This window comes from Tenrec ecaudatus, chromosome 11 (genome assembly GCF_050624435.1).
Source record: "Tenrec ecaudatus isolate mTenEca1 chromosome 11, mTenEca1.hap1, whole genome shotgun sequence".
Taxonomy (NCBI): domain Eukaryota; kingdom Metazoa; phylum Chordata; class Mammalia; order Afrosoricida; family Tenrecidae; genus Tenrec; species Tenrec ecaudatus.
In genome coordinates, this window is record NC_134540.1 from 49,492,400 (window position 1) to 49,514,281 (window position 21,882).

The window sequence follows — 21,882 nt, forward strand, 5'->3', positions numbered from 1 at the left end:
CCTTCCTCCTCCCCTCCTAGTCTCCCTACTCCCATTACTGTTCCTGGATTCCATGGAGACTGTAACTCTTTACAGAACAGAAGTAGAAAACTCAATATTTGTCTGGAGGAGTGACTGGTGGTTTTGAATGGCTGACCTTGTCGTTGCAAGCCGCACATGGAATCACTGTGTTTCACAGGGATATGAGGTGACCAGAAATACCATAGCCTGTGTCAGACACACCTCAGTCCTGAAACATTTAAATGGATCTCGTGCAGATGTGCTCAGTGCAAGACATCACTGGATTTCTTGACTGAGTGTTGATTGTGGATCCAAGTAAAAGAAAATCCTTGACAAATTTAGTCTTTTCTCCATTAATGGGATGTTGTCTATTGGCCCAATTGTGAGGATTTGGGATTTCTTTACACCGAGTTGCCACCCATGCTGTAGGCTGCAAGCTTCGATTTTCAAGAGCACGTGCCTCAAGCTCCCCTTTTTTTCAGCAAGCAAAGATGGACTTCTGCATATCTCAGTGTTCCTCTAATCCTGATGCCAATTTTTTGATTACTTGCTCAGCATACAAACTGAATAATTATAGTGTAAGTATATAATCCCGGTGCACACCTTTCCTGATCTTAAACCACCAAGGATTCCCTTGTTCTGTTTAAAGGACTGCATCTTGGTCCATGTACAGATCTGCAGAGCACAATCAAGTGTTCTGGAATTCCCATTCTCCCAGATGTTATCCATCCTTGGCTATGATCCCCACAGACGAATGCCTTTCCATAGTCAAGGAAGCACGCGCAAACACCTTTCTGGTGTTCTCCGCTTCAGCCAGCATCCTTCTGATGCCCACAAGTAGAGCCTTTCCTTCTGCCTGCCATTCTGAATCCAGCTTGAATGTTTGGCAGTTCCTTGTTGGTGTGCTGCTGCAACCATTTCTGAGTTATCATCTGTAACATTTTACTTGCATGTGATAGTAATGATGTGGTTAGATGATCTCCACATTCCTTGTAGCCCCCTTTTTTGGGAACAAGCACAAATATGGATCTCCTCCAGCCTGCTGGCCAGGTATTTGGAATACTAATCACATAGCTTCCAGTATCCAGGACCACCACAGCATGACATCCTGACAGATGAGTGGTGGGTTCTATGATCACTCCATAATTTATTATAAGCATCATACATTGCATATTTATACACATATTCCAAATTATTTAAAATATAATGTATATCTCTACTGTTATATGATCTGGATAACAAATGCAGTGAAATAATTCTGGACGAGATGTTCTGGTGCCATCGTGGTTCTGACTTGGGCAGCTAACCACGAGGTCCATAGCTTAAAGCCACCAGCTGCTCCACGGGAGAGAGAAGGTACTTTCTACACCCATAACGAGTTCCAGTCTTGGAAACCCACGGGGAAGTTCTACCCTGTCCTATAGGGTCACTGTGAGTGGGTATGGATGGAGATGTCTGCTAGAATGAATCATTTATGATTAATCAAAATGATGCAGACCAACTGAGACTCGAGAACTAAGTATTGACTTCATGGCAAGGGCTACTGGTAGCTCACTTCCTCTCTGGTCTCATGTAGTTTGTGATGCCAGGTGTCACTGGTTCTTTCTAGCCGGGGTGCCCTCCCTCCAAGTAGGTCAGTCGCTTCTCAAATAGACCTACTGGTAGACTACATTATAGGGTAACTAGAACCCAGCTTTGGGGTGTACCCTTTCATGTCATTAAAGACTTGTGTGTTGTTGGCAGCTAGTAGTCTCTGAATTGTCCAGAAACCCCTGAAGCTGGACGCTGAAACCGGAGATCCATGGTTTCTAACCAGAAGCTTCTCTTAATGTCCTCTGCATATGAGAGTCCTGGACGTGAGGTTGTACAGTGAGTCCGAAGAGTGTTGGGCTAACAGGGGACCTGGAGAACTTTAGTGAGTAATGCAGTGAAGGGTGTGTACCGGGCTGTGTGGTTCTCGGCAGTTTCTTTTCCTTGGGTGACACAGATGGCTTGCATTTGGCTCCTAACGGAAAGGTCAGCAGCTTGCAACCACCCAGTGACACTTCAGCAGGGAAGCCTGGTGACTCACTTCCATAGAGATGACAGTCCAGTCAAGAGAGCTCTGTGCTGTTAACACAGGGTTGCCGTGGTAACACAGCGGTTCTGACACGAGTCCAATACCTCTTTGAAAAATCATGGTATGATTGCTATTTATCATCTGCATCTTTATAAATTCAATCTTTATTTGTCCTTGGGGTTGGAAACAGTGCACAGAAACTTTGGTGAGTGAAAATCTGAGAACGCTGGCGCCTGCACCCCACAGCATTGTACGGAACGCCAACGAAGATGCGCGGGCCAGGGGGCGACCACCGCAAGAGCAGTCTTAACTTGAAAACACTGGAAGTCAGGGACTACCTTACTAAATGTACATGTAGCATATACTAATATTAAATACGATTTTATATTATATATCTGTGTGCGTCTGTACCCTCGTGAAGAGTGTCTTGATACTGCGTAGTTAGAAACCTACAGCCCAGCTACTCCTATTTAAAGTAAAGCAGACTAACACTGGTTAGCTATTATTCAGAGGTGCGTGTGGCAGGGGGGCAGTGGCTTCATTTTGATTCATGTTGCTCATTGCCATCAAGCTGATTTCACCTCAGAGTGACCCTGTGTGACAGAACTTAACTGCCTACGAGGGTTTGCTAGGCTGTAATTTTCTATGTATTTTTTGGTGGGGGATTGGGAGTCAACAAGTGGGATAGAACCTCTAACATTCAGTTAGTAGCCCAATTGCTTCACCATTGCACCAAATAGTAGTGAGCAAATGAATGCTCTGGGAACAAAGGAAACACTTGCTTTTTGGCGGTCTGTGATTTATGCAGGCACAGGGCACTGTTTGAATGTCCCGGGTGCATTAGCCAGCTAGCTGGAAGGGGAACACATGGAACCCCACCCCGGCTGCTTCAGGGGAAAGATGAGGCTTTGTGCTACTATAAAGATTCACAGCCTGGGAAAGCCCAGGCAGCCCTTGCACCTTACCGCAAGGGTCACTATTAGTCTGGATCAGCTAGATGGCAATGGGTCTGTCACTTTGCATAGTAATGTTTTGTACAGTGTTGCTTTCGTTAAAATTTAAATGTTCCAGCAGATGCTGTTCAAAAATGGTCCTGTCACTATCTGTCTTCAAATATTCTTAAAAGCATAATTATTCACAGTGGCATTTTCGGTGTTATAGATCTCGATTTCCATATATGAAGTTGTTTAAGGGTGGGCTCCCCTATGCACCAAATTAATTTTTAATCAAGTATTGAGCCTCTCCTACAAGTCCGACATTGTGATAAAACACACCCATCACTGCCTGTAGGGCATGTCTGATTGTCCTCATTTTTTATAGATGACAAAGCTCTGCTGCAGAAAGGTTAAATAAGTTCCCAAGGTAGGAAAACTAATAAAGGCTGGAATCTGTCCAGGAATTCAGGTCTTTCTCCAAGGTCTGCCCTCCTTTCAGTTAGTCGGCGGCCTCTCAGCATTGGAAGCCATCAAGATGTGTACAGACACACACACATCCACATATGCGGAGCAAGGCTCTCATGTCCTTAAGAACAGTCTTGGCATGGCGAACGCACATGTATCAGGAAGGCTGGAGTATCGGTAGTGAACTTCTGACATGTCAGTGCTTTATACCTGCCTAGGCTTTCACCTTCATGAATCTTAATGAGTGTTGGGCAGACCTTAATAGTCAGTTTTGTTCTTAACAAAATACATAGGATTTCGAAAGGAGACAGTTTCTCGTTCTCTGCACCTTTAAACAGATGTGTCATAGGGTATAAAAATGAACAGCAGGCTTAATAAGCTATTTATTTCTATAATGAGAGAAACCCTTACTATTCACAAGGAACAGGCTGCATTCGGGGACACTGGAATAGATGGCAGAAATAACAATAGAAGTGCTGCATATTAGAGCCACGGCATGTTGCAGGCCAATTAAAATTGACAACCAAGTGAAGCAAATGCACATGGATAAATATAGAAAATCCAAGTTGTTGTTAAGGCCATCATTCCCCCCTCCTCCTTCCCTGTGCTCCTCACTACTGGGTATTTTTCTTCCTTCTGGATATTCCAGTTCATTTTGTTAATCTTCTTCTGCTTGGCTTCTAAAATTTAATCAAATTGAATGCCAACAGATATCAAGTTTTAATTCATAGTAGAATACCTTGGCACTTTGATGTATTTAGTGTGTGATGTTGGGAAACTATCACTGACAAGAAATACTAGCTTTTGTAGACAATATATAATTTTCATAATTTTAAACCGAGATGGAAAAAAATAGATACCGCGCTAAGCATTTAAGCCCTGTGTTCACCTCTCTGTATTAAATTAGCATTGGCAGCTGAGTAGGAGATTACAGGGCACAGCTACTTTCACCTTCAATAGTAAAAGATGCTGCATTACCTCCCTGTGCCTCTAAAGCCCAGGAAGCTTGAAAATACAGGTTAGATGCTCATGATGAGACAACACTGGCTTAGCATCACTTGGGTTAGGGTGGAGAGTAGAGCGTTAGGACCGAAGACATCGCCAATAGAGATTCTGTAATTCACTTATCTGAAGTTCTTTAAGAATGTTTGCGTAAGGCATGCCTGACAACAGGAGCTTTCGTTTGGCCTAGTCACCACCGTTAAACCAATTGTGTACGGTGGCGTGGAGGCCTCCTCTCTGTGCTGGCCTAGAACTGTGCTCCACAGGATACGTTTCAGAATGGGGATGTTTCAGAAAGATAAGCAGACCTTTCTGTTGACGTACCTCTGGGTGGACCCGAATTCCCAAACCTCTGATTATCAGCAAACCAAACTCATTGCCATCAAGCTGATTCCATGGTGTAGTGGGTAATGCACTGGCCTGCTAACCGCAAGTTTGATGGTTTGAAACGACCAGCTGCTCTGCAGAAAAAGGCCAGGCCATCTGCTCCCATAAAGCTCAGTGTCAGAAACCGTTGGGGCAGTTCCAGGATGAGTGGGAATGGCTGTCAGTGGAACACTTTCAAGACTTACATCACCAAGGGCTCCACCCAAACAACTGACAATCACCTATGGGATACCTACTGTAAATTATACATGATCTAATTTCATAACAAACATGTTGAATAGATATTATCTCAATCATATATATATTAGAAAACCGATGCTCAGAAAAGTAAATTGCCATACAGAAGAGTCTTAAGATTAGACGCTAACTGTGCCCCTTCTGAATCCAGTGGCCTATTTTGTCGGTTATACGTAATTCTCCTGTCAAAAGACCCAGGGAAGTCGTTATTCATAAATACCCTCCCACCATCTCACCCCCTTGTCACTGAGTCAATTCCAACTCCCCCGCAGCGCTGGGACTTCTCCACGGAGTTTCCACGGCTGCCCTCCTGAGGGAAACGGCTGCCGCATCTTTCTCCTGTGGGGCGGCGGGAGCTTCAACCCCACCACCAAAATGTCCACCCGCGCCCAAGGGCTTTAACCTTCAGTGCGCCTCATAAACGCACCAGAATGGCTGAAAAGATGATGGTAGGGAGCAGCAAGGTCTACTCCAATGCAAGGATGAAGTCATTTCAGCACACGCGCAGCTCTGGCCAGAAATCAAACTTTTTAACTTCGATCTTTTTTTTGAAGAGATGGCTCCTGTAGTCTGGGTTTTTTGGTGGGAGGGTCGGGAGGGGTGCAGGAAGAGAAGGCAACTGCTGTCTTGGAAGAACAACAACAAAAATGGCTCAGAGAAGCCAGGGCGACAAGATTTCGTCTGTCTCCCTGCCTGGGAGCACATGAGCAGTTGTCGGAGGAGGGTGCCGAACGAAGGAGATGGAGTGACACCGTGGTTGCGACAAGGGCTCCAGCACAGGGCAGTGGTGAGACTGACGAGGGCCAGGCAGTGCTTCGTCCTGCTGTGCACAGGGTCCCTGGGACTCGGAACAAAGAGAAGATCAAGTGAAGCGCTCTGTTCTCTACCGAGATTCGTTCTCCGTAAGTACTTTTCTGTTTAATAAGCAGTGTGAGGTTTATTCGACGTGGGCTACAGAAGACAAAGCTTTTTGTAAGAAATGCTTTTTAAAAACAGAGGCAGGGTAGCCAGGGTTCTGAAAACAAATAGATATAGGGGTGATGATAAAGGCGTCTTTGTGGAATTGACTTGTAAAAAGGAGCAAACAGTGCCATCTACTGGGCTTCACTGTTCTCTTTGTTCTAGGTTTTTGTGGATTTTCCTAACTGCTATTTGTCTACCAAATACATAGATGAGAAATATTTTGTCAGGAAGAGTCAAGGTATTTAAAATAATTGAGAGGTTACATTTGAGGTTTTTTTTGTTGTCGTTTTTTGTTTTCCAAACCATTTTATTAGGAGCTAATCCAGATTGAAATTTTTTCAAACTGTGTCTCTGGACAGGAGTAGAAAGCCCATCATTCTCCCAGGCCCCAGGTGGTTTCAAACTGCAGACCTTGGGTGATGTATCACAGCTCAGGGCTTGACCATGATGCCATTGCTCCAGGTATTTGTTTTTTACTAAAGACATCCTAAATATCTTTATTAATAGTCTTTTAAAAGTATTCAGTACAAACAAAATAATTGGTCTCAAAGAAATCTATTGGTATTAAAAGTAAAAAGCTTTCTAGAAAGTTAAATTACTCTACATGGTATTCCTCGTGCCAAAGTTCTTAGATTTATCCCAGTTCCTTTGCTGATGGCCCTAATAGTTTGGGGTTTTATCTTGAGGCCTGTGATCCACTTTGAATTTTTTCTTGTGCATGGAGTGAGGAAAGGGTCTTGCTTCATTTTTCTGTAGGTAGATGTTCATTTTTTCCGACACCATCTGCTTCACACTTGATATTTTTGGGGCCCTTATGAAAGATCAGTTGTCTGTATACTAATGATTTCATTTCTGGGTTTTCAGTTCTTTTCCATTGGTCAATATTTGTCATGGCATGAGTACCACGCTGTTTTGACCACTGTGGGGGAGGGAGAGAATAAACGAGGAGCTGATACCAAGGGCTCAAATAGGAAGAAAATGTTTTGAAAATAATGATTGCAACCTATATACAAATGTGTTGGATATAATTGATGGATAGATTGTCATAAGGCTGTCAGAGCCTCCAATAAAATGATTTATTTTTTTTAATTACATGATAGCATCAACCCCAGCCCAAACCCATTGCCATCAAGTTGAGCCTGCCTCTGAGCTCCCTAGAGAGCCGGGGACAGGTACCCCATTGGCTGTCCAAGATTATAATCTTTGTGGAGCAGACTGCCTCCTCGATCTCCCACTGAGTAGCTGGTTCATTCAAGCACTTTAACCGCTGTGCCACCAGTGCCTCATGGAAACACTACCAAGTAAAAATTGAAAGAAGCCTCTGCCGACCTGTGGAGAAGCCACCTCCTCTGTTAAGGTGATTGCTGTCCTCTCTGACCTATGATCCACATAGAGGTAAAGCCAGGACCTACACCACACACACACACAAGTGCTCACTGCGTGCTTCCAACCCAGTGGGAAAGGAAGTGCCCGTGTGATCCCCACTGCTCTCAGGGAGGACTCATTGAACCCGCGCTCTCCAACAGCCTGAGTGTATTCAATTGTGTACCAGGTGGTACCTGACCTACCCACTGCGACACCATGCAACAATGTCCCCCAAATTGTTATCTTCCAGTTATTTTTATGGAGACCACCTAGGGAGCTTGTTAAAGCTACAGGTCCCTGGCCAGAACTACTCCATATAGACGTTTTCATCATTTTCATTCAGGTTCCCAGGAGTCTACATGGATCAGGTCATCCACACAGATCCTCTAGGATCTAGGGCTTCTCTCCTCTGTGAGTACAATGGTTTCTAAGACCAGACTAGGTGGGTGCACCCACAAGGATTCATTCATGGCATATCCCCGTGAGGATTGTCCTAGGGCAGTGGATGGCTGCATTTTGGAGACTGCCTGTGGATCTCTGGGTCTTATCCCAGTAATTCGGACTCATTGGGTAGCTCCTTGGGCCCTGCCAATGGACAGCCTGTCTTGGCCAGCTGCTGCCCCAGGGAAAGTCCCAGGACCACCTCCACAAAGACCATCCTCAGGAAACTGTGAGCAGACAGCGTGTTCTGTCTCCTGCTGCCTGAAGAGTGTTCCCTCTTTCCTCGTGGCCTTTTCGCTCCCTGGAGCCACCCCTTCCCCGGTTCCTTCCATACTTCCCAGCCTTCATGAGCCTGGCTGATGGGAACAGGTCTCTTCCCAGAACACGAGCTTTAATGAACTTAGAGTGCCCACAGGAAAGCCGATAAAGTTGAGAAAAATGAAATACTTTGTCAAGTATTATCAGGTAATATCAACATCCTTATCAACCATTCAATCTGTACCTAACTATGTTCCCAGGCTTAATGCACCCCTTCCTCCATTAGGCCAAATACCGATTCTTTTAACTGGTAACAGATGCCCATTGTCGCAGTGATGGGCATGTGTAGCACTATGAACAGCGTGGCAGTTTGGAAAGAGGTCCGTCTGTCTAGCTTCTATGGAAAGTCCATTTGTATGGGTGCTCCCAACCTCTGGGAGCAGTTGTTGGTGTGGGTCAGGCGCTAAGGGCTATCGTCTAGAGGAAAGAGACCGCTGTGTGTAGGGATGGCTAGCACGGCAGCACAGGGTGCTTAGGCCAGCTCTGGGCTTCGACCACTGAACTGGTTGTGGATAAGTGGAAAAGAGGGTGTCCTTGGTCCTGGGGGTGTCTCTCGCTGGTGTCATTGCTGTCAGGAGGTGGAGTTCAAAACAGGCCTGGTTTGCAGAGGCTCAGGTAGGAGCCTTAATGCAATTTCCAAAAGGACAACGCGTCTAAAGGGGAAAGGACAGAGACCCAACGGGAACTTGCATTATTTTCTACACCTAATTTTTGTCCTGTTCCCAAGTCTTCCAGAGCCCTGGTCACATCCTCATCCAACTCACTGCACTTGTTCCAAAGGAGCTCAATTAGAGGTGCAGACTAACCCAAACGCTCAGAGAAGGGGCAAGCCCGGGCCTCTGACGGAAGTCTGCTTTCGTTGTTTTCAGTGGGAGGCAAAGCAAAAGTGTCAGTGAATGTCTCAGGGCATTTCAACGTGCGGAATCGCGAACACTGTACTTTTCCGTTGCTTACTTATCGTAGGTAAGTATTTTAGTCTATTTCAACTCAGTGACCCCAAAACAGGGTAGGACTGCTCCTTAGCGTTCCCTAGGCTATAATCTTTGTAGCAACAGGTCACCAAGTCTTTTCTATCATAGAGCTCTGAATGGGCTCGAATAGCCAACTCATCTATGAGCAGTCAAGTGCTTGCCTGTTGACTACCAAGGCTCACTGATAGTTCTTCAAGGCTGCCGCGTCCATTCCCACTGATCGGGACCGGTGCGGCGCAACAGAAGCCGGCAGCGCCCACTCCTCCACCCCACTCAGCATCTGTAATGTCTGGGCCCGCTGCTGCAGCCCTGTTGGAGTCTGTCATTTTGAATCTGCCTCCTTTTCGCTGATCCTCTACTTTACCAAGCATGAGTCCCTTCTCCAAGGCAGGTCCCTTCTGCTAAGCTGTCCAAAGTTTTTTTCTCCTCAAATGTTCATCAACATTCTTGGCTTAAGAAAAATTGATATATTTAAGAAGAGGCATTAAGCAAAAACAAGCAGAGAGGGAACATAGTCTAGAAGAAATAAAAATATAATTATAAAAGTAAAATAGAGAGAAGCGTCCCACTATGTTCTACTTCCATCATCGGAGATAACAGATAACACGAGTCCTTATATTTGAAAGACCCCCGGTACTTGATGATTCATTATGCATTGGCAGGAAATGGAAAGCTTTGGTAATCTAAGACCTGGACAATCTTTGTTAGATTCGGGGAAGGAAGGCGAGCTTACCTTGGGCGCATGGAATAATCACGACCAGTTGAGATGCAAAAGCGGCAAAAGGAGTTTATTTGCTAGCTCAACCCGCTGCCCGGCACAGTGAGAAGCCAGCGCCAGAGCGCTTTGTTCTCCGGGTTTTTATAGAGCCAGGGGCAAGGGGCGGGACAAGGGGCAGTCCAGGGTTGCTGTTCTTTAAACTTATTGGAGAAAACTTCTGGCACCAGCATTGTCCAGTGGTGATTGGTGAGTAGGTTCGCGCATGCTTCCCTGATTGGTCGGTCACTAGTGGGCTGTCACTCCAACTCTATTGGCTAAGGTGTCATCAGGCGATGTGTCCCATTGGTTAGGTTGGATTAAGAGATGTCAGGCGACGTCCCATTGGTTAGGTGGATCAGGTGATGTGTTGCATCAGTGACCAGGAACTTGAATCCGAAACTGAAACTGAAACCTAGGCCTACCTCAAACCCCGGCTTGCATAGAGCCTGTTTTAACTTTTACTCTGCTGATTCTAGCAGTTGCACACCTGTGTCCTACATTTTCACTAATGGTCACTCTCAACAAACATTTATGTGCTCCTTTAATACTAGAGAAACTAAGGAATCAATAGATGTGACTTTCTTTGAGGAAAGGTTGCCTTGAACATCATTTAGTGACGTGGAAATCAATTGCCATCCAGTAGACGCCACTATGTCATGTGTCAGAGAATGGCGCTCTATGGAGTTTTCAATGGTTTGGAAGCAAATCACCAGGCTTCTTCTGAGAAATGGCGTGCCAGCCATTTGCACCATGTAGACACGAGGCTCCTGCTCAAAGGGGCTGCCCAGTATCTGGCCTCTGAGTACATCTAGCAGGTTTCACTGCCCACTCAAGTACACCCTTTCCAGGATTTTAGATTTTGATTACTGTTGCGTATAATAGTACGGGACAGTTCTCAACCCATCACTGTGCTTTGCATAGCACATCCAGTATCTTGGGGGGGGGGGGGATTGTAAATGGCTAATAAACGGACGTATGTAATAGGTTTGGCTAAAATGAAAGCATTCACATTAAGGCACTCTTTACTCCTCCATCCATTTGAAATTGTTTAGTTAGCACCATTCCACACCGTTGATCCCTAATATTTTTGTCAGTAATCGATGAAAATGATGATGGCATAAAATCTGCATGTCCAACATCTATTTTATCAGAAGAAAAATTAGCTGATGTGAAATATGTAATTAGTGTAGGAAATGTGTTTTTGAGCCCATTCAAAGAATGAGAGTTTTCAGCTGCCAATTTCACTGAATAGTGCTTATGGCCGTCAAGGGAACATAAGAGAATGATTTTGAAAGAACTTATAACCAATTGAAGGAGGTGCCTTAGAAGAGCAGTATGGATTATTGATTTGAAATTGTTATGAAACCATGTGGCCCTCTCAACGGCATATTTTATGTGCCTTGTTTATTTCTAATTTAACTAATTTTCGAGAGTTGGGTTTGTTACTTTTAGAGATCCATAGATATGTAATTGAAAAAGCAAAAAAAAAAAAAACCCTCTAAATTGTCAAGTCAGAAATACAGTGAGAAGCAGCATACAAAGACGTGTGATTCTTGAGAGACCCCCAACCATGTTGTCTTCTTTGTAATCTTCAGACCCATTAAGTAGGTTTGTTTGCTTTGTTCTCCTTTCCTGTTAACTAAGCATGTCAAAGCTGGCTCAACACAATTCAGTAACTCCTGAGGGATGAAACAGAAGCCAGTGATAGAGTAGCATCATATACTTTTAAGTAGGAAATGTTGTTCTTTTAGAACTGTTATTAACGTAGAGGAAACGCGCAGGTAACAGACTTTCCCCCTCCCACACAGAGTGAAGTGTTTTCCTGCAAACCATCTTGCAAATTAACAGAGACGATCAATGGAGCAGGAAATTGTCAAAAGATGATGGATGGTCCCCTGCTGCCAAGCAAGGACAAGGGGAACAGCCAAATTTGCGACAATGAACCATTATCAATGGCTTAAGAACTTTGAGCTACTGATCAATTAACAGGAAAGAAGAACTTGGAAGGGTAAGAGTGAGGAGTGGAGGAGAAAGAAATCTTCATGTTGCTACAAAGATGGTTCATTTTAAGCCCTTAAATCAGAATCCAGAGACAACCTTCATCTCCTTTTCCAGCAGATGTGCCCGGCTCTCCGAGCACAATCTTAACTGGGCAAGATCCTCATTTACTTTCTCTAACTCAGTTTCTGACTCTGGGCATTAGTCCTCCTTAGAGGACAATTTCATCTCTGTCTTTCTTGGAAGCTACCTCCCACCCTTGCAAATATGTCACTGGGCTGGGATTTTACACAGATTTGAGCCATTTTAAGAAGCTGTGTGTTGGGGGCGAAAGATTGGATGCACCACAAACAAAACTTGTGCTAGCATGTTCCATGAATGATATTGTTTGACAATGTCCATATCCAATCTGATCACCTTTCTTAGGCCTGGGCCTGGATGTGCAACTCCAGTTGACTGACCAGGTAGGTTGCTGGCTTCCAAATTTCTTGGCACAGGTGAGTAAATGCTTAAGTGTTGCATCTGTGTGTGGAAGTAGCTCAATTGCTCTTCTATCCATCTCTGGAGCATTGCTTTTCACTAAGGCCTTTGGTGCGGTTTGAACTTTTTTCAGTACCATATGCTATTGGTACCAGCCTATTTCAGCCCACTGATGTCTAGGATATAGATCTTCAAGAATACCAAGCATATAGATCTTCCAGTATTCCATTTCATAGTTCACAACACCCTATTTTTGTATTCATAAGTTATACATTGTATCCCTTGCTTACTAGTGGATGTTTCCAGCGGCGAGTACTGTTACTACTTACTCTTATTGATGCAGGGTACTGTTGCTATTTTGAGCTATACCATAGCAGCAAATGAATGCTCTCAAGCTTTACTCCATCCACATCATTAAGTTCAATTTTATTTTGAGAAGGCTCTGCTCCCTGAGAGTCATAGTTTCAGTGCCTTCATCCAGAGGGCACTATCTTTCAGCACTGCATCCGATCATATACTCCATTGTCATCTGTAAGTTTTAATTGGCTATCATTCAGAAGTAGGTCATCAGTCTGGAAGCTCAGATGAAAATTGTCCACGGTGAGTGCACCTGCTAGTGTGTGAAATGCCAGCCAGTAGCATATGGCAACCCTCAAGACATGGCAGTCCCACAAATGAACAGGCAGATGGTGGTGGATCAGTAAGGTATGGAAAGGGGCAAAGGGTCATCTCACTTTCTATACCAGCTGGCTCTCTGCTTGTTGAGAAAACAAAAGTCGATTACATGTAAGAAATTATCCTCCACTCCTCTTATTTCTGAAAAAAACCCAAAGCCCATAGTACATAAGACAGAGGAGAACTGTCCCATAAAATCCCCAAGGCTTTCCATCTTCGTGGAAGCAGACTGCCATGTCTTCTTTCATGGAGAGGTTAGTGGATTAATCTGCTGATCTGTTGATAAGCAGCCAAATGATGTAATGGCTGAGACACTGATATCTTTATTTCTGATAAACCTTAGTTAGTATTAATTGGTCAGATTAAGTTGTAATTACATCAATCAGTTATATGAGTGGAATAGGTTGTCCACTTCTGAGGGATTAGTCACTGAAACTCTTGTAAATGACAGTGGAACCTTGCCAGATATAATGCTGGAAGATGAGCTTCTTAGGTTGAAAGGCACTTGCAGTACAGCTGAGGTGGCGCTGTCACCTCAAAGTAGAATAGATCATAATGGCATGCATTGAGCAAAGCCTTCAGGATACTCAATTGCTGGTGGGGCATTACTCAAAATGAGAAGACACACAAAGAATGTAAAAGATATGAATATAAGAAAATTGGAAGTTGTCAAACATAAAATGAAACTCATACAGTTCGCTATCCTAGGCGCTGGTGACTGGAGTGGGCCATTGTGAATAAGGTTAGCCACCTGGTTTGCGATGCCAACAACGGCAACTTCAGGAGGATTGGTGATGCACTCACCATCAAAGGAGCATTTAAAGACCTATCCTAAAGTACAGCGCTGACTGTGATAGGAAAAAAAACATGTGCCTACAAGGAAGTCTAGTTAATACAACCCTTATTCAAATGTGTACATCAACCATTAAAGACAATGATGAAGAAACAGACAAATTTACCATCTTCTTCCATCTGAAACTAATCAAGCATGCAACTGAGATGCATTGATAATTACTGTGATCAGAATGCAAACTTTTGAAACAAAGGGAAAGGATCAGTATTGGAAAGTATGGCCTTGGTGATAGACGTGAAGCTGGAAATCACGTGATAGCATTTGGCAAGACCAATAATTCAATGTGGATAACTCTCTTCAATTAGATAACCCATGACTATCCATATGAAACTCGCAGACTAGAAGGCTTGGGAATCAAGTGAACTACATCTGTGGAAAGAGTTGATGGAGAAGCTCAATAGCATCAGTCAGAACAAGATCAAGGGCCAACTGTGTGAGAAGCCATGTGTTAATTATGGCAAAAGGTGTAGACCAGGGGTAGGCCAGGCTGTCCCGATAGCTGATTTGTGTGAAGAGCCAACCTTTGGAAAGGCTGAATAGACTAGAACAAAATGGACTTCTGAGATCTCACACTATTCACTCCAACTGTCCCGGTTCTTTCCAACTGGGAGTCAGTCTGCTCTTATATCTGACTTGCTGTAGACCCAAAAAACAAACTCACTGGCATTCCATTGATTTCAACTCATAGCAAGCCTACAAGACAGGGTAGAATGACCCTTATAGGTTTCAGACAGTAAACTTTACTGGAGTAGAAAGCCTTATCTTTCTCACTAGGAGAGGCTAGTGGTTGTGAACTGCTGACCTGGTGGTTAGTGACCCACCACATAACCACAGCAGCACCAGGGATCCTTGATCTTCTATAAACCCAAGGGTTATAGATTATAGATTGTTCCATATATTTTGGTGGGATTTGTTCAAATATTGGTCAAAATAAAACTTCCCAGGCCATTTCTTTGACTTTCAAGAAGCACAATATATTGGCATAAACTCATTAGCTGCTTTTAGAGCTATAAACAGTAAAAATATCTGAGCTTAGGTTTTGGCTTTAAGAGAGAAGTTAGAAATTCTAAGTAGCTATCTCATCTTATTTATGTAGTATACTTTACAAATAATAAAAAGGAAAAAAGTATAGGTTTTCCTAAAGACCTGCAGCTTGCTCCAGAGTCAGTAGTTTCCAATTTAACTTGGATTAATGGCTGGCTCTGTTGAGGCTGGCTTGGTGGAGGAGGACTTACTTAAATGATTATAGAGCACACTCATATTTGCAAATAGCATGTTCTGAAAGGCATATTATGAGATTATTATAAATTATAATCATCACAGAACTTTATAGTCTGTGGTTTAAAAAAGCATGTTATCGTTATAACTGCAAGCCCAAACCATGCTGAAAGTAGCAGACGCATCAGTGGTGCAGACCCTCAGAGATTCCTCTCCCTCTTGCCTCTCCACTGTGTAGCGCCTGCCCCCCCTCCCCAGTGTCTTGCTATGTTGTTGAGTGTGTTTTCTTCTTTCATGTGATCCCATGTGACAGAACACAAATGCCCTAGAGTGTTCTGAGCTACAATCTTTATGAGAGCATTTAAACATGCCTTCGCCCTGGTGGTGTAGTGGTTATGTGGTGGGCTACAATCTGCAAGTTGGGCAGTGCAAAACCACCAGCCACTCCGGGAGACAAGATGAGTTTTCTACTCCCACAAACAGGGACAGACTTGGACACCCACCAAGGAGTCACTCTGAGCTGGAATTGACTTGATGGCAATGAGTTATTGTTTTCTCTCTTGTGCAGTGGTTGTTGAGTTTGATCCATTAATATTCAGTTCACAGCCAAAGCTTAATAATTGTGCCACCAGTGATCATTAATATCCTCTGAATCTCAACCCTTCCACCATGAAAGTCAATGTACTGAGTAAACTTGTTCCTAATTCCAGGAGTCAACAGCTGTTGATTGAATTATCCAACCCTTCCACCCATTTTTCTTCCAAATCCTGCCCATCATCCTAAAGATAGCCTGTGATCATTAAGGCTTTGTGCTAATTTAGCTGGGTCAGGAGTCTCAGTTGTTTGGAATTTAAAGTGCAGTAATCGCCTTTGATGGGATCTAATACAATTGTATAACAATGATGAAATTTTCTATGAGCAGCCAATCACTTCAAAGGAAATGTCTCTGTGTGTATGGCCTTCTTTCAATACATCTGGCTCATTACCCAACATCCAGTTCTTTAGACCTGAGTCAGCAGCCTGTTATATTGCCCGCTCATCTTGGGAGACATCAGTAGCCTACCATTTTATTTGCTGACTTTAGATTCATTTGCGTTGCAGCCAGACATCTGCTGTCTGACCTGCTAATACTGAATGCATCACTGCCCGCATCTATATGTCAGAAAAAGCCTATTGCCCAGTAACTGGCCCAGGGACTTGGAAGTTACCCTCCTTTACACCTGTATGAACCATTTCTTTGTTATAGACCTCTCTACAGTTACAAATATATAAGCTTTAATTGGTTTGCTGCTCCAGAGAACCCAAAATAAAATATAGCCAAGGCTTTCTATTCTTTGGAAAATGTGTGATACATATTGGTGCTTCATTATACTCACCCTTTCAATGTTGTTAATCTGTTTCGTGTTTCACTGGAACAACTGGGTATAAGATAAAGAAGAGAAACAGCTATGTATAGCACATTATATTATATTGCCGCGATATTCAGCTACTAGATGTAAAATCCTTGAATAAATGATCCAGAGTCTTGCACATCAGAAAACCTAGTTATATATTTGTATGTTACCCTTGCTGTGTTAGTCTGGGTAGGCTAGAGAAACAAATCCATGGACACACATATGTATATAAGGGAGAGGTTTATTTAAAAGAGCAATTGACGATGCCGGACAGTGTAAGATAAGATAAAATAATAATTTATAAACTATTAAGGGTTCATGGGGGAGGGGGAGGGACAGGGAAGGGGAGGGAAAAAAGGAAAATGAGCTGATTCCAGGAACCCAAGTGGAAGGCTAATTTTGAGAATGACTAGGGCAACGAATGTATTAGGGTGCTTTACTCAATTGGTGTATGTATGAATTGTGATAAGAGTTGTATGTGCCCCAATAAAATGATTTATTAAAAAAATAAAAGAGCAATTGAATGTTGACAAAACATCCTAGCCCAGTCCAGTCCAAGGCCATAAGTCTGATATTAGCCCATATGTTGGATATGAATCTATAAAGTCCTCTTCAGACTCAGAAAATACACGCAATTAAGCCAAATGCAGGTGGGTAGAAAATCTTTGGGTCCAGTGGCGTTGTAAGCATCTCAGCGCTGACAGGAGTCTCTCTGTGGCTTCTCCGGCTTCCAAGGTCTGGTTGCATCCATGTGTCTTGTCTTCTGCAATGTCTCCCAGGGAATAGCAGAGAGAGAGGTGACTTCTGCCTCCAAGGAGGAAGCACCAGATTTCCCAGAATTCTCAGGAGAAGGCCATGTCCACAGAAGTCTCATTGGCTATCTCCAGATTGACGGCCTAGACTCCACCCCTACACTCTTAATCCTTAAATTGACACCAAGTGAGGTGACTCCCACCCTTGCTAATACTTCATACTTCTTAGATGGTCAATAAATAATAACCCTCCACTTGTAATCTGAGAAGTTTAATTCAGCTTAAATATAAAACAGCAAACCAAGCAATCACTTCCTGGGGATGTTCTGAGTTCACATTGATCTTTTACGGTGTCTATATTTATAGCTACACTATCATATCTAGATAAAATAGATTCAAATGGTGTTGTTAGTTGCCATAGAATCTGCTCCCATCATGGTGACCCCATGTACAACAGAACCAAATGTTCCCTACACCTGTGCCATCGTCGCTGTGATTGACATCTTCAGTGCCTTCCAACCTGGGGCTCCAGGCTCCAGAACTCTAACGGACAACACTCAATTATGGTCCACCCATTTTAATTAACTAATTTTTAAGATGTATGACCTGGGATTTTTCCCCCAAATCTTAATCTATAAATTCCACTGAAACCAGTTTACCAGGTGAGTATGGTGGTGGAGTAAAATTAATAACGCTGAGACAACTGTCCTTTATTGTTAATAAAGTCTATACCCACAGATCATATAGGCTTGGCAGAGGATATTTCTAACATGTTGCAAACATATCCATGAATATAGTATAGCATACAGGTGGCAGGGTTATGAAAATCTCAAACCAAACACTTTGAGGGAATGAATTTCTGGGCCTGGGGGCTCAGGACCATCATCTTGAGAGACAGCAAGGTCAATCAAAACAACAGAGTTCAGAAAGAAAACTGTCCACATCTGCTAAGCTTCTGAGCAGCCACCTAAGGTGCAACTACTGGCCCTCCTCCCTGCTCCCTTAGTCTGGACCGGTAAAGAGTGAGGACAACCAAAGCACCACGGCAAGAATGAGTCCAGCGGACTAACAGAGCACGTAAACCTGGTCCTGAAAAAGCTACCATCCATGACCCTGAAACTATAAGGACTAGAGAATGCTTGCTCACTGTCACATTCTCCAAAAGGGAGTCCGTTAGAAAATCCTGGATAAAGGGGGGGAAATGTGGCACAAAACCTAAATTAATAAAAATGACCAGGCTCACTGGTCAGATGGAGACTGGTGGAACCTCCAAGATTACAGCCCTTCGATATCCTTCAAGCTGGAACCCGAACCAGCCTCTGTGGGTCAACTTTCAGTGAAAAACAGACAGGCCTACGAGGTAAACAAAACCACCAGGGAGTAGAAACATGCATTACAATAATCAACCATTCAAGATCAAAAGAGCAATATTTGCACTGGAACAAAGTTAAGAAGGCAAGAGGAAACAGAGAAGGACAAACAGAAATAAGAAACGCAGGAAGGACATAGGCTGAGTGCTTTATTACAAGGGGTTTCAGGCAATGGCATAACCAAAAATGTGTATGAAACAGATGGAAAAAGAATTTGTAAACTTTCCCTCAAATTAGAATAAAAGGTTTTGAAAAATGTGCTTGCTGTATCGAGTTAAGTTATTTAAACTTTAGCCCACACTGTCTACTGTGTCTCTTGATCAAGGACGACAAACATTTCTGGACAAAACCGAGCGGAAAGGAATCACAATGGATTTACTCTAATCTGTATCGCTCACATCATTCAAGTCAATCCCTCGTTTCTATAATGTTGGGGTTACATATACCACGCCAGTCTTCGCCGCGCCACACCCTTATCCTCAACCGTGGTCTTCACCCGTAATTAAAACAAAAACCGCTGCTATTGCTTCCCTCCTCCCTTTACGTGGTCTTTTCATCTAATGATTGTGGGGTTTCATTTTGATTTCCATCTGTGCCAGAGGTTTCCTTTCTTCCCAAGTCTATTCCTCCCAGCGCTGCGCTGGGCCCTGCATTTTCCTGGCTTCTAGAAGCCATGAATTGTTGTTCCACTGCCTTGCACTCTTCAATGTTCTTTCAGGTGCTTCACAAACATCGCTAAAGTTCCCAGACTGCCCTGGGAAATCCTCCCCTGGACACCACGTGAATTATTGTTGCATTTCTCACCTTTGACACAAATGTTGTCTACATATGCAATCTCCACTTTCCACTCCTTTGCCGTGATGGCTAGCAGTCCTCAAGTTTTCACCCAAACTCTAGTCCTAAAAGGTTAGATTCATAACAAATGTAGCCCGAAGAAAGCAACTGTCACCCTTTAGATGCCCACATCTGAGTGTCCGTATCAAACACTCCCGTAGGGAACGAGATTCCGACTGGATGACTGCTACTACAATGTACTGACGCCAACCAGCTATGGTTGACTCTGGGAAATGTCTCTATGATTATACTCATTTTTGTCCTCTGAGGTTTGAACAAACAGAGATCAAATCATCAACTTCATGATTGATAAAACTGTTTGGGCAATGTGTCTCTCCATGTGAGGTCAAAGAGCTTTGTGGAGTTGAATTTTTCCTGACAGCAGCAGCCTTCCCTGCACTCAGTCCAGAAACAAGAACTAAGCCTCATCCAAATGTACTAAAAAAGAAAAAGTCACTCATCTATTAGTAAAGGAGAAAGATTGGAGACAATGTTCCTTCTGAGAGAAGATTGGACATTCTCTCCCCTTCATGGAATTATGAAGCACAAGGAATAAATGGTAGCCATTATCCATTCCCTCCTTCCCTGCTGGGACTTCTGATTACTACCCTGCCCAGAAAGCCTATCTAATTTTGGCTATCCCTGATGTGGTGCCTGCCAGCCCTGACTCTGCCATAATATACTCACATGCTATGGTTTCTGCCTCAAAGGCAACCCTGGGATCTTAATTACCCATTCCTGTGAAAGCCACTCAGGCCTCATTCGCTCTCACTTCTCAGTTCTAAAATCAGATGACTGTCCATTTGGTTGTGGACACAGAGGCAAAGATTATAGTGTACTGAACTATGCTTTCATGCTCAGGCTCCCCGTGAAAACACCAGTGCCTTTAATCAGAATAATTTTCCAGTTGCTCCTCTATAGGCTTTCCCAAATCAGCATTCTTGTAAAAATGGTTGTCTACTGATGTAGAGGAGGAACAGGAAAATCAGGGAAAACAGCTTCCAGCCAAGTTTGAATCCCAAATCTGACACTTACTGGTTATGTAACTTTATCTAACTACTCACAGTATTAGCAATATCATTGGAAAAGTGAATGTTTTATTAAATACTATGAATTTTATTAGTGGTGACCAATATATATTGAATAATTAATACACAAGGGCTTCAAAATTTTGATGAAAAATGCAATGAAAATATAATTAATTTTTGTCAGGAGCTTTTTAAATCCCCTTGAACAAATCACTAAAGATTTTATATGTTATTTTATTTAACCTTACAATACCAGCATGAAATAAATCCTATTTTCATTTATCAGATGTAAACATTCAGACTGATGTTATGTAACTCATAAGTGACAAAACTTGGAATCGACCTACTTAAACCTGGGTAAGAAAGCGAGTTTATAGAACTACAAAGTTAAAGTTCCTAACAACGGTGCCCCTCTTCTTCTTCTTCTTCATGTAGTGTATACTGAGACCTCCTACCTGTGCCTGGTAAAGGATGCAACCATCAAACAGTAGCCATCGTCATCACATCATCCTCATCATTACTACTCCCATTCCTATTAAACAAAAGATTGCTTTCTTACCAGGCCAGCAATGACTTTGCGATTCTTTTTTCAAGTTGTCTTATTATTATGGTTTTGCTTAAAGAGACCCACCTCTCTCTTTCTCTGAATCTGTCACTGTAGAGATATTAGATAAATTTACATGATGCTGTTCAAGTACTACAAGAAAATATATTCCTTAATAACCTGAATATGAAGAAAACATTCCTATCTATTACACAAAATATGATGTGATAAGAAAAGTGTTCAGAATTTAACTAAATAAAAAAACAACTTTTCAGGAGCAAAAAAGGTCCCATAAGTGAAAGTAAAAAGACAAATGAGTGCTCGCTTTGGCAGCACATAGACTAAAATTAGAACAACATAGAGAAGATTAGCATGGCCCCTGTGTAAGGATGACATGCAAATTCATGAAATGTTCCATATTTTTTTCTTTTGCCCTATGTCTATCTACGTAAGATAGGCAGGACGAACAATGCCAATGAGAAAACCACAGGACGTTCAGTTTCAGAGGAACATGGGAGAGAAGGGGGAGGGAAGGAGGAGTGAGGAGCCAACAAACTCAGAGATAAGGGAATAATAAGGGATCTAAAATTGATGGCAAGGAGGGAATATAATGCCTGGTGGGGTTTAATCAAGTGTAATGTATCTGAGAGGAATTACTGAGAGCCGAATGGAGATTAAGCATGATAGTGGGGTAGGAGCTTGGTGAAAGGAAATAGAGGAAAGAAACAGAAGGCAAAAGGTATTTATACAGGTATAGCTATAGGCATGTATATATGTAAATATACTAACTTATAATTAAAGGGATAGAGACCAATGTACATATATTTATATGTTAA

At 42.9% G+C, this 21,882-nt stretch overlaps 1 non-coding gene across 1 annotated transcript; it reads left to right on the forward strand.

The window, feature by feature from the left end:
• Nucleotides 1-21,363: 21,363 nt before the first annotated feature.
• On the forward strand, nt 21,364-21,470 carry LOC142461902 (U6 spliceosomal RNA). The gene has a single exon (XR_012787071.1). It is a non-coding gene; the product is annotated as a U6 spliceosomal RNA (small nuclear RNA).
• The last annotated feature ends 412 nt before the right edge of the window (nt 21,471-21,882 follow it).